Below are 14,256 nucleotides of genomic sequence, written 5' to 3'. Positions count from 1 at the left end.
TAAGTTTTTAATATTTATTAAGATATTTCAACATATGGATATAAGGTTGCGTGAATATAGATTATAATTATATTCCGGTAGAAAGTGAATCGTCTATTATAATTTATGATAAAATTATAATGAATAATTTAGATGTAAGGAGATATGTTAGAAGCTTCAAATTCAAAATAATTGTGTAGTTGACCTCATAAGCGATTATTTTTCGAAAAACTTATTGTAATCTACATCTAGGATATCAATAAATGTTATATTTTATTATTTCCATTATTACACTATATCATTATATACTAATCTTATAAAAACTATTTCAATTTTAGAACCCAGGGGATTTATGAAATATGAGTGTGATTCAATCATCATCTTTTGGATATTTTTATAATCATCCAAGGAGCTCAACATTTTTTGAAATCAATCGGAAAATATAGTTATTAATCGACATTACGTTAGGATATGTGAATATGTAGGATACTTACATGCTTAACGAAATTCTATGATTTATATGAAACTTATAGACAAAACTAAATGAAAAAAAAAATAAAAAATAGATTGTTAAAATTTTTACTTAATATATTTATTTGTTTATAAATGGAAACTCAATCCAAACTTTTGAATTTAATGATTGAAGCTTATTAATTCATATTACAGACGTACTCTAATGTGATAATTTTCTTTTTTTCCCTAGCATAATGAGTTTAGAAGTTCATTTCATTTCAGATCATTTTCGGATAAACAGACTAATTCACCACAACATTTTTGTGGTGAGCATTCGATTATACAAAAGGCTATAAATTCGCTGACGTAATAGATTACATTTCTATTCTGGTAATTTTATCTATGTGAGAAATAATTTTAGAAAAAGGTTTTTAAATCATCTTCGACGTTTTGTAAAGAAGAGTTGAATTGAATGGAAAATTTATTTTAATTATCTAAAGGACCTAATCAATATCATTATCAATAATTTACAAAATTTGTAAATTACTTATTTCTATAAAAAAAAAATGATTATTAGTTGAGTATAATTAAATATTTCAGTAATAAATTAATACATCATTGTGAATTCTATGAAACGTAGAGCGAGTTTGATGTTTGCTACATTCTTATCCTAATAGCCTAAAATATTTTTGTTATATTGATGATAATGTTTTGATTTTTTAAAAAATTATTTTGAATAGTTTATTTTATTCTAAATGCTTAACTTTATCTTCTGGTTATGCGCGTCCCTCATAAAAGTTGTTCACTGTACCATATCTTAGAAGAACTGTCTGTATTTAGTAATACGAATCAAGTTAACATCTTTGTAAGTAAACATTCCAAACAATTTATTAGTGGTAAATACAATCCCACTAGCAGTCATACTAACTTTTTTCTGACATTAGTTCCTATGTCCCATATCCATCCCAGAGCCTCTAGTACTATCAAGTAAGAATTGAACATTGTTATATTTCATATTTTAGAAGTAGTTATTTCGTGTTTCAATAATGTGTATTCTTACAATTTCAGATTTCCTCAAGCACTACGTAACAAATGGCAATTTCTCATTTACCTTTTTTTTACCAGACACTTAGATGGTAATTTTTTTTGTACAAGTTCAACTCAGCACTTCCAAAATGGCAACCATTTTGTCCAAGGTTCACAACAAAATATGGGAACTTTGTTCAATATTAAAACAGGAAAAGAAATTAAAAATAATTTCTCAATAAAGAATTTATTGATAAACGAAAACTTAAAAACATGTTGTGGAGTAAAAATTGGATTGATTGATTTTTGACTGTTTTAATTTGAGGCAAAATTAAAAAAACAAAACAAAATGAAAGGCATGTCATTAATAGATTGCCTCGTTCTTTTCCTTGTTATGTTGAAGCATAAAATATCATTTACAATCTTTGCAACTATATTTAACATTCATAGAATAACCGTTTCAATAATTTTTTCACAATATTTGATATAGTTTTTTAATGGAGATACAAATAGATTTTTTGTCTGCCTGCAGAAGAAATTTGGTCCACTATGCCACAGCAATTTAAAGAAAATTATACACAGACTACTGTCATTATTGATGCCTGTGAAATCAATATTGAAACTCTGACACATTTAGATACTTTTTTTCTCACATACTCCAACTTAAAAAAACTCTCATACACTGAAAAAATTAATTTCAATTGCTCCAAGTAGATTAATAATGTTGTAGATTAAGTTTTATGGCGGACAAGTAACTGAATATGAGTATTTATTTCATTACTCAGGAACTTTGGATTAGCCAGAAAACCGTTTTAAACTCTCTCAATCGAACTTTGTTGATTTTATTTTAAAATAAAAGTGAAAAAAGGCTCAGAATTCTTTACTTCATCCATTACGCTAGTCTCCTCATATTTGCTTCCTCTAAACCATTTGATTGTGGGGTGATGAATATCTCATCTCAAAACTCATAAAACTCTGAAATTCTCTTAGCAAAATTTGTGTTCCCATCTGATATTAATTGCACAGGATTACCATGGACAAAAAATTATCTTTCAATCACTTTTTTCATCACTTGTGATGTTTTAATACTGAGTTCCTTTCGACATGGATCATTTTTATTTCCTTTCTCAGTGAGTATATCAACCGTAACTAATTGAATTACCCTAATCACTAACTGACTTAGTATTTGAGGGTACAGTTCCAAAATTGGTCAAAGCTTTGATATTCCTTGCATATCCTTACATCCTTGCATTGATATTTTTTCCTCTAGCTATTCCTTGATGACAGGCATGTGAACGGAACGGAAAATGGAAAAATGTTCCATGGAATGTGCTATCAATGAACGGAATATATATATATTTTTTTAAAATAAAAGCTTGGTATATATATTTTGTGGTTGTGCTACAGGCGAGGAGCCAGGTTGGCCACTTTTTGAAGGCTCTAATCGAACATGAATGTTTCCGTTATTTGTCCACTTTCTCTCTGATCTCAAAGAATAGCTTTTACCTATAATCGTCTTGTTTCGTAAATGTACCAATATCCTTTAAAATATCTTAATCTACCGTTTTACAATATGGGGGTTTCTCAATAAACTATTTTAACAAGGAACATTGCCTTTTAATAGACACAACAATATTACAAAGATTTTTAATTTCCGAGTAATAACTTTCATAAAAAGCTCAAAAGAAGAAAATCATCTGAGCGAGGAAGTACAAACTCTTTTATAAATCTTCTATTTTACTTATTTTTGTTTATTTTCTTGATTCAGCATTGTATAAAACATGTACTTATTTAAAAATAAATCCCTTTGAGTTGGGATCCAAGAAAGAAATCATACATTTATTTTTATTTGTGGGTTTTCAAATTAAACAAAAAAGCAGAACTGATGGTGAATCCTTTTAAAACTTACTGATTGATATCTTTACGAAGACTGCCCCTGAAAATAATTGACCCCTAAAAGAGAACACCGCATTTTCAGGGGGAAATATCTTATTTTTTTCTCATAATCTCCTTATATCTCTATAAAGTTTAACAAAAAATATACAAATTTCAAAAGTTTTGCTTTATTGCTGTGAAACTAATTTCTGACAAAGTTTTTGCACTGAGTATGAGCAAAATTGAACAACTCATCTTTGCACAGATTTTTCATTTCCAAATTTTCAGTATATATCCGATGTACCAAACTTTGTGAAATGTATCCAGTGTCTTCTACCTTGAGCAATTTTATCCGGCGATCATCTAGTGCTGTTTTATGAACAATTTCCGTAGTCGTTACCTTATTTGGTAGATCAGTACGATACCCGTCTTGGCAGTTCTTAGGATCTAATTTAAACTCAGCCCGCCAAAATTTTATTTCTGTAAACAAAGGAGTAGAGCAACCCAGAGTAGAATTCAGTTCTACTTTTATGATTGTTGGGCTGAGGCCTTTCAAATAAAAGTAATGTAGCACATAACTCTGAAAATTTTTCTGTAATCTTACATATTTGTTGACAATGTTCACACTTGAAGACACCAAAACAAATACTGAACATTGTGGTGACTTCAAACTTGAAACATATGGTCTATCAATTAAGTACTTTCTAGTACTTGGATTTCATATATTTATATATGTATTACGACGATTTATTTAGGTTCATCTTTAATTTGATACAAAACAGTTATAATAAATTAACAATTCTAATTAAATTAAAAGTGGAAACAGTATAATCATTTAATGCATCATTACTTTAAAAACTTCAAAGACGCACATATGTATATAAAAAAAGGTGTTCTATGTGAGATTAAAAAAACAAACAAGAAAGTAACAACAAAATAAATATTATAAAATTAATCAGAGGATATATCAAGCGATATGCATCAAAGAAGGGTCATCATGTTAATATAATTTTCTAATGAAAAGTAGGGAGTCTGTTATGATACACTCTTATTTTCTATTTTCTTTCAATGCTGGGGTCATACTTATGAGCCAGTCGCCCTCCGAAATCATCACCTCCAAAAGTGCTTAATACTAAACCTTCTGCTGCCTTACGGAAAGGGGCCACTCTTATGCAGACATAATGGTGAGATTACTTTACTTCGATTTAAAAAAAAAAATGTGCAAAATGTTTTCAGTGGGTTTGAGGTCTTGTTATTTGTAAATAATGAGGCTGCTGCTAATTTATGGCGAAACCACTTATATCTCAAATTTATGAAGAGATTTTGAGGAATAAATCCCACATTATTTCGAATAGGGTGGTGGGGGGAAGGAGACCTAACTGCTCCAGGCTTATTTTTATTAAATATATCGGGTTATTCTCCAGGATTAATCCAGAAAAAGACTGTCCTCACTCTGTTGATGCTCAATATCGACAGAAAAATCATACCAATTTCAGGGAGTTCCGATGTTTATCACATCGTTGCTTAATTGTACGACCTCTCACCAAGAAGTTGTGGGAAGTCGAGGAGGGCTTCCTACCCTTTCGTTGTCCGAATGCGGTGAGTTGATCTGATAAGTATAATTCCTCATTACTACGTATCCTTATATTATAATTTAGGGGTTCATGTGGACTTAATAAATAAAAGACCGATGGGAAAATAGAATTCCATGACCACACCATTTTGGCCTTGAAGGAGTCCAAAGTCCATATTGTTTTTGTGAGATCTAATGAACCAATACTAGTTATTTCGCTCAGTCGATATCTTGTCCGGATAAAAATGTTATTTTTTATCCTAACAGGACAAAGGTCTTTGCTTTTAGCAACCCTTGAAACCCACAAGGAGCATAAGGATTTCAATATAGATTTATTCTTAAGCCTGAGTTATCCTTAAATATATTTAGTGTTTGGCAAGCTGTTATGAGAAACTGGGTTAAGCTCTCTGGAGCTCTGGTCTGACAATATTCCCTGAAAAAACAAAAATACTCAGTCCATTTAAGGATATAATAGAAAAAGAATGTCCAAACTTCAGAATCACAGAGGATATTACGGTCCTAGAGACTTGGGTTGGAAATTATGGATATATATATATATATATACAACGAAAATGAGATCGTAAAAATGACTTATCAGGCCAGTTTCTTCTTTAATAAATTTAACCTCCATGTGTGGGAAAAAATCATTACGTGGAACATGTACATTTTATGAAAAATGTTGCACTTAAGAGTTACTCCATGCTATAAGAAAATCTACCAAAAATTAATCGAAATCCAAGTCCTTCTCATAAAAAAGAGAACAAAATCATCTAACGCCAGGCTTCATGGTAAACTGAAGAAGGGGGGGGGGCTATCTATGATAAATATATCTGAAATGTGCAAAATAGTGAACTTCTTCTGGGCGAGAAAAATGTGGATGAGCAAGGAGCCCTGGTGCTTCCTGTTTAACCATTTTTTAAAACGAATTTTAGTAGATTTTAAAAATAAGTATGAAACGGCTGAGTGAGGGCTATGTGGAAGTTGTTTCAAAACTTAAACTCTCCTCGGGATGGGAATTGCTTATACATGAACATTTCAATTTCCCTGAAATACATATAGTTTCCTCAGATATCGCTACAGAGGTTCATTGGTCAGCTTCACTGATAAACCAAATGGCTCAACTTTCCATTAAGAAAATACTTGGTAAACTTTCTTTTGCTCAAAAGACTACAAAATTGCTCACCTCCTCAGAAAAATGGTTTAAATAGCACCAGTTTTTTGAACGTTGCAAGTACGATCTAAGTTCTTTGATGGCCAGCCTTTATATTTTCTACACAGACATGAGGGAGACAACATATCATATAGAGCACTATATAGAAATATACCAAAAAGAGGCAGATTATATGTTAAATCAATATTTGGAGCACATATTGGCAAGGAGGAATTCTTGGCTTACGTCACCTGAAACGAAGAAGAGAAAGTCAACGCAATATCAACAAAAACGCAGGAATCCGTATACGTAAAACGATCAACAAAACGCACCACCCTAAAAAATATATACTACCTATCGTGGAGATGTCAATCAAAGTATAAAAAAAAACGTCGTGAATTTTATCAGTTAAGTAGTTTTTATTGATGTTATTTATATGGGTATTTTACATTATGTGCACATTTTGTTTTTATTAGGTTGTTTTAACCGAACCTTTATATTGTTTATATATATTCTTATGACACCATTATTACATTTGATAAAAGGTTATAACTGAACGCCTAAAAGTGTGAATAAAGTATAACCTCTTGGCCAAGAACAAAAATGCTTGGGAGTACATTTGCCAATCTCATTTTTAGTATGCCTGTAACTAAAGTAATTGGTCTGTAATGACTTATATCTTAAACATCTTTTCCTTTTTAAGGGAACATCACCAAAGTTCCTGAACTAACGAAATTCCAAACACTACCTTCATCAAAGATCTCCTCGTGGGCATACTCAAACTTGCCACTAGTAGCTTGAATTACTTTGTCTCCAACTATCGAAGAAATTCCACTTGATGTCTTTGTTGCAGTATTTGCATTTATATAAGTTCAAAAAAAAAAAAAATGGTCGTCAGTTTTGAGATGACTTTGGATGATTGGATACTGAGCCGAGGGGGAACCTTAACGTTTTCTATTTTGAAATTATTTTTCCGTTCATTTTAAATTACCTCTACCAGAGATGTTGCCTTTAAACAGCTCAACTTTTGCTTTTATGATATCACCCTTGTTTTTATATGCCACTATTTTCTTCAATTTCTTTTTTTTTTCTCTTCAAATCCCTCAAATGCTTCGATTTCCCCTATGACCGAATATATTTTCCTTGTCTCAACCTTCCCTACATAATAAGTCTTGACGATGTGTCCATTTTTCAAGTGTTGGAAGAGATGAGTATATACTCATATCCTGTCTAATTGTAGTGCACAATTTGAAGAGGGATCCGTAGTTCCTATCCAGCTTTGTTCAAAGAGTACCCCAACCAAACCGATGAATCGCCTCCCCCAACGACTTTTCTGTAGCTACATGGCAAGAAAGGTTTTTTTTTTATTATTAATGTATAAGTATATTTTTTTTATAATGTTCTAAGCTCGACATATTCCCATTTTTAGGCGGAAAAAGAATGACTAACGACACTCTTCTTTAACTCTTCTTAATTCTTCTTATAACTTATTCATCATTCATATGACGAAAGAATGTCAAAACTTATATTTTTAGTAAAATATTAAATATTTTTTTGTTAAGACGCATTGAAAAACTATACATATCCTAGTACTTGGGTTTAATTTGTATTTTTTTGTTGGCTTCAATGTGACATCATCTGCATATGTATCAAGTAAATGTTAAGAATGACCTAAACACATTCTAAATTTTCTATATTTCCTCTTCAGTGATGTACAAAATTCTTCAACTGGAGCAATAAATAACAAAGGTCCTATTGGACATCCTTGAATGTAGCTTCTTTGAGAAGAATAGGCTCACTTACACAACCAGTGATCTCGAATGTTGATTCTCCATTATAGACTAAGGCTCTTATAAGATTGAAAATGCGGTTAGACAATAGCCTGGATGTATTTTGGAATATTAGAAAGGGGTTCAAATGTTCAGAGAAAAGGCTGCAGTGGATTTCTTTTTTAGCAAATAATAGTTTGATTACCCAAATATAATATAATTGCAATGAAATTGCATACTACAATGTTGTTTGCATCGAAATTACTCACAGTCAACAGTTTTGTCTCGTACATGCACTATTGTATTTTACCACGCAATGGTTTTGCCCTCAGCCTCCTTACCCCAATCATTTTACTGGACATCGAAAATCAGAGTTCTGGCGTGCCAAAAGTAACTCCTCCTCCTTTTTGTTTGTACGAGTTATTTTATGTATGGTTTCAGGCATAAAAATTGTCTTCAATTTTTTTTTTTTAAATTATATAAAACCAAATTTAATAATACATGAAGAATCTGTGACAAAAGGATAACTTCCTAATTTATTAGGAGCTTTGTTGCTATAAAGAATATCCTTTGTGTTTATAAATTATTATTATTCTGCTTTTTAAAATAAATTCAAAATTGATCAGAAGAAAGAAAACAACAATCAATAATAGTTATTAGATAATTAGAGAAAAAGACATGGCATAATTTAATTTTCCATGAGTAAAATGATTTGATTTCCTCCGTAACACGTTACAATTTGTTGAATAATAATGAACACAAAATCCTCAAATGCGGGAAATTAATTATTACCAGTTAAGACTCTTTCGAACTCTCCTGAAGTTGATCATCCCTCACTACGTATCAAGGAGAAACTCATGAATGAATTAAATGCATATTCTCTTGAAAAATCTTTATCCGATACGATGTGAACTCTCTATTATCTTTGTGAGTGAGTCCTTGGTCACATTCTTTTAGTTCAATAACCATCAGTTTAACTTGGGTTAAATTTTGATATGTTATTTTTGATACAACATGGAAACTGCAAATCATGGAACACAATTTAGAGTCCTGAAATATTTATAAACAAGGTACACAATTTTTTTGTCCAATAAAAATAATAATAATAAAAAAAATATATAAAAAAACCATTTTTGAGTCATACTATTAAATTTGAGACAATATAAGAGGCCCTTAGTGGCCAGTTTTGACTCAAAATTCGATTTGTTCAAAATGCAATAGCCTGTACCACTCATAAAATTGCCCTAAAGAACATCAAATTTTGCCAAAATTAGTTATTTTATTGCCCGTAACAGAAAAAGTAATTGTACAACCAGAAAAAATAGAAAAACTAGGTGACAGATTTTTTATTAATATTATGGGAAAGTGTAAACTTTTGGATTACAATATAGATCTAAAAAAAAAAAAAAAAAAAAAAAAAAAAAAAAAAAAAAAAAAAAGGAATTAGATATGATTTTCTATTAAAAAAACTTTTTCTCTATTGCCTCGTTTAATGATAAATCAGCCACTAAATATTATTACAATGTAGTGGTACACTTTTCTCTAATTATCATACTTTTCTCATCTCCAATTCGATTCTTAAAAAAATATTACAAATCTAGACACATCATAGGGATTTTAGTTCCTAATACTTTGACTTAATTTTAACAAAAAGTGTTTATTACCATTGACATCAAGTAGTATTTAATAGAGCTTTTGATCTTTTTTTTCTATTTATAAAGCCATATGATGAACTTTCATCAGGGTGTGTTTGAGGAAAAATCAATATTTTCATTTTTTCCTTCAACTCCGAAACATGAGGAAAAATAAAGGATTTTATGGTATTAATTTTTGTAGATTATATTATTTATGTCAATCATAGAGGGATATTACCTGGTTTTTTTTCTCAATATTTATATATGGCCTATATTCATTTTACCTTAAAGGGATTTTATTGATTAGGTAGCAGGTTTGTCAATAATACGTCATATTCCAATATCATATTTTCCCCCTATCTATTTTAAGAATAGGCCAGGTACGTATTTACAGGAAGCAGGGATCAGATTGTCGCCTACTTTAAACCTTGATAACTTGAAGACTACATTATCAAATAAAAAACTGGTTACCAAATAGGAAAGCTATTCTTGTCAGCTGACGATAAGTAGTTCAGTTAGCGTCATGCCGTCATCATATGAGGAGATCAAGAGCTATAAGTGGAACGAGGAGCTTTCGATGTCCGCCGTAGTCATGGCATTGGTTAATAATGGAGGTGAAATCTCCCATTCAACGATTGCTTCAATCTTAGGAGTGAATTTACGGACTGTTCAGCGTATCCGTAAGAAGCTAGAGGACACCTGGGTTGTTGATGCCACCATAAAGAGGGCGCCCAAGGAGGAGGGCGCCGACAGGAAGGTCAGGGACACCGCCTTTGTCGACAAGGTGAAGAAGATGGTGGAAGATGACCCTACAGGTCCATGAAGGCCATGGCGAGGGATCTGGGCTACCATGAGAAAACAATAAGGGACTGTGGATCTGAGGATTTAAGGTGCCATGTGTCCAAAATCTCCATGCAGTGGTTAACCGAGAACTGTTATGACGTCGTAACCAAGGATTTGTGGCCTCCTAACTCTCCTGACCTTAATCCTTTGGACTATTTTGTCTGGGGCTATGTCGAGAGACATACTAACAGACATCCCCATAGCACCAAGGCCAGCCTGATGGACTCCATTAAGGAGGCATTCGGCAACATGGACAATGAGATGGTCAGAAGAGCCTGCGGCCGGTTCAGAGGCCGTATTGAGGCCGTTATTGATGCCAACGGTAATTATATCGAATGAATGGCTACTCTATACCTATATGCTCGTCATAGTTTTGATTTTCAATAAAAATGTATATTTTGTATTGTTTTTTGTAGAAGAATATTTTGGCGACAATAATTTGATCCCTGCTCCCTGTACTTTATAAAGCTTGTTTATCCTTTTCTCTGGTATCCATGTATATTTACATTAAGTAGAACGTTTGGCACATTAAATAAGTATATTATAACAATTTTATTACGTATAATATGTGACTTACTGTTACTGTTATTATTTAAACTCAATTACTTTTCCCATAAAGAAGTTTTCAAAGAAAAAAGTCAAACATTTTTTTTCAAGTCTTTTTTCCTTCTTACAACAATATATTAAGTTTATAATGTTTACACTAATATACGTATTACTACAGAAAACTACTTTTGACGTATACACTTTTGCCTCCTTGAGATTTTTGTAGCCTTTTAATGTTATTAACTTTAGTTAAATTTAAGAAAAGAAAAAAAGAAGAAGAAGTGTGCATTCAATTGTTATTACCAGCATGAACAGTGTTTTTTTTTTCTAATGCAGTTATGATTATTTCATTCTTGAAAGGAGAACATTTAAATATAAAGTTTAACATTTTTGGTATAACTATTGTCGAGGTGTATATATGATGTCCTAGAAAGCAATATTTCGTAGTTACAACTCGAACATGATTTTTTATTTTCAAAAGATGCATCATTACACAATGCAACATCATTTTTGCCCACAGCAAAAACTACATTTATTATTGTTTTGTAAGCTGTAGAACACGAATATGACCAGTAAAACTTATAACGGATATCGGTTTGGCCTTTAATCAAAAAAAAGAATTCTAATTTTTAGAGTATAACTACGATTCGGTGCCATTTATTGTCATGAAAGCCCTATTTAGATGAAAATCAAATTACATAACAAATTGATACAACCATTCAGCATTTGAAAAATAAATTATAAATTAATTTATCTTGGTTACAATGAATAAAAAATATATAAAACCACCAAAAAAATCGAGTAAAATGAAGAACCTTACATGGGAGCTAATATCTTTTTTTTTCTGTGCTGTATATTCGAGGTGAAACTATAGAATAGATTTTCTTATTTTTTTCTACAGAAAATTTTATTACTTTTTTGAAAAGCGTCTTAGTCACATTTTTTTTTCTTCGTCATTTTCATTCACAGATTTAACCATATTTGTCTTGAAAATCCTTTAATTGAAAACAATGTATTTTAATTTAAGGGATTATCTTTTTTGAAAGTTCATTATTTCGTTTCCTTATTCTCTGCCTTTCTCTTGTAACTTTTTTCCAAAAGAAATCAATGAAATATTATTTTGTAATTATACCTTGAATATTTTAGTATAAGGATGTTTATATGTCGATATTTATTAGAAACATTACTTTTATGTATGTGTGATTGGATTATACTTTAAATACTGTAGTATTTATATTCAGATATTGAATAAAGTATTTTCTTTGCAAAAAGTGCAAAAATCAGGGTTTCAGTATAATGGAATGTAGTTGGAAAGGAAGTTAAGCCCTCAGGAGTTACATAATAATGACAGCTACTAAAAAACATAAAATTCATTCTTCAGATTATCAATTCCAAAAAAACGGGCCAGCTGAAGAATATATATCAGGTACAAATTTAAACATTATCATTGGTGAAAATAATATGACCGCTCTTTGTAGTTACTACCTGAATACATGATTTTACTTTTCTATTGCTGTTTCCATCATTCTTTTATTCCTTAGAGAGAGGAAAATAAGCAAAAAGTAATCACTAGTACTTAAAAGACGAAGAGTAATACTGAAGATTTTGATACGGTAGGGGATTTTTTTATATTTCCTCCAGCTAATTAAACCTATTTATGTTATGTATCAATACCTGCAACGTCAGTTTCTAGTACAAAGGGACTTTGCATCAGCTGAGGAAATAGTTTCTAAGGAGAGAAACATAATTTAATTACTATGTAGCACATATGTTAATTACCCTCATTATTCGAAGGACCAAATGGACCGGTCTAAGGCTGGACTGGGCCAAATGAATACAGACCAACACAACATTAGCCATCACAACAATGTTGTGTGTAATTTAAATGCACTTTGATTTTAAGATTGATCACAATAACTTATATCATGATTATTTTTTTGATGGATTGGAATTTTGATTGTATCTAATCATTCTAAATTTTGTATTGAACATAGTACTTCCTTGGAAGGGTCTTGATTTAAGCACATAACTTAGAGTAATCATTACCTCCAAAATATATCAAATCAAATTAATATTGGCCACGTCAAATTGATCACTCGTCAGACAGCACCATCTCCAATTTTTTTAAATTTTGCATATAGTTTAATATTGAATAAATATTCAAAAATCTAAAATTTTAGTCTCCTTGACTTTGAATTAGAGGCTCATAATGTTCCAGCCCCTAGGCCAGCTCCAGAATTGATGAACATGCTTCTCAAGACGTGATCAACTTTTATAAATCCAAAGATGCGAACAAGATAATGCCTGGACAAAAAGATATCTTGAGTGCTTATAAGAATGGAGCCAAGATCAAAGAGAAAAATCACCTCATATTATGTAACTTACGAGAGCCTCTTCAAACAAACATATCCACAATACAAAATTTGTTTTTCAAAGTTTACAGCGTTTAGACCTAAGGAATGTGTATTAGTCAGAAGTTCTGGGATACATTCTGAATGCGTTTGCATAATTCACAAAAATATGAAGCTCATCCTCCATGGAGCTAATTTTAATACATTGTGTTGGATGTAAAATTCAGAATATAATAATGTTAGACTTCAATCACTCGATGATTTCCTCATTATTCTTCAATGTAATCCTGGGTCACAACTGGAAACATAAGTGAAATATAGTAAAAATTTAGTCCAAGATTTTACTCAAGGTCTATCAAAATATCAATGGCATGCTTTTATAACCAAAATATATTCCTCCAGCATTAAAAGAGAGAAGAAAGAGTTAGAAGATGGAGAAATGGTAGTAGTTTGTAACTTTTCTGAGAATTTTTCTTTCGTTGTTTAGGATGAGGTGCAAAATTTTCATTGGAACAATTCTATAGTAACACTTCCACCTTTCTTTGGATATTTCAAGCAAAACACCAGCTTAAAACATGTTAGCTTTGTAGTGATCTCTGAGTGTAACACTTGCGATACTGTGAAAGTCCGTTTATATATTAAAAAATTTCTGCAATTTGTTAAAGAAACATTTCCTTACATTAATTACATAAAATACTTTTCGGAAGGATGTGCAGGACTATATTATAACTGTAAGAACTTTTTAAACCTTTGCTACCACAAAAAAGATTTTGGAATCTCAGCGGAATGGACTTTTTTTTGCAAAAAGGGCCATTTGATGGTTTAGGAGATACAATTAAACGGTTAGTGACTTAAATAAGTATACAGCGTTTGTCAGAAGGAAAACACTCGGAACCAATTGTAACTCCTTTGGAATTTTATAAGTTTGGTGAAGAAAATATTAAGAATTTAAATTTTGCATATTCCAAATGTAGTGAATATAATCAAGAAATGGCTTTCTTAAGCGATAAGCAAAAAAGGGCCACCACTGGAACTCAGAATTTTCATCATTGATCCC

This window comes from Lepeophtheirus salmonis, chromosome 11, assembly GCF_016086655.4.
Source record: "Lepeophtheirus salmonis chromosome 11, UVic_Lsal_1.4, whole genome shotgun sequence".
Taxonomy (NCBI): domain Eukaryota; kingdom Metazoa; phylum Arthropoda; class Copepoda; order Siphonostomatoida; family Caligidae; genus Lepeophtheirus; species Lepeophtheirus salmonis.
The sequence above is the reverse complement of the archived record's forward strand: the minus strand, read 5'-3'. Positions refer to the sequence as shown.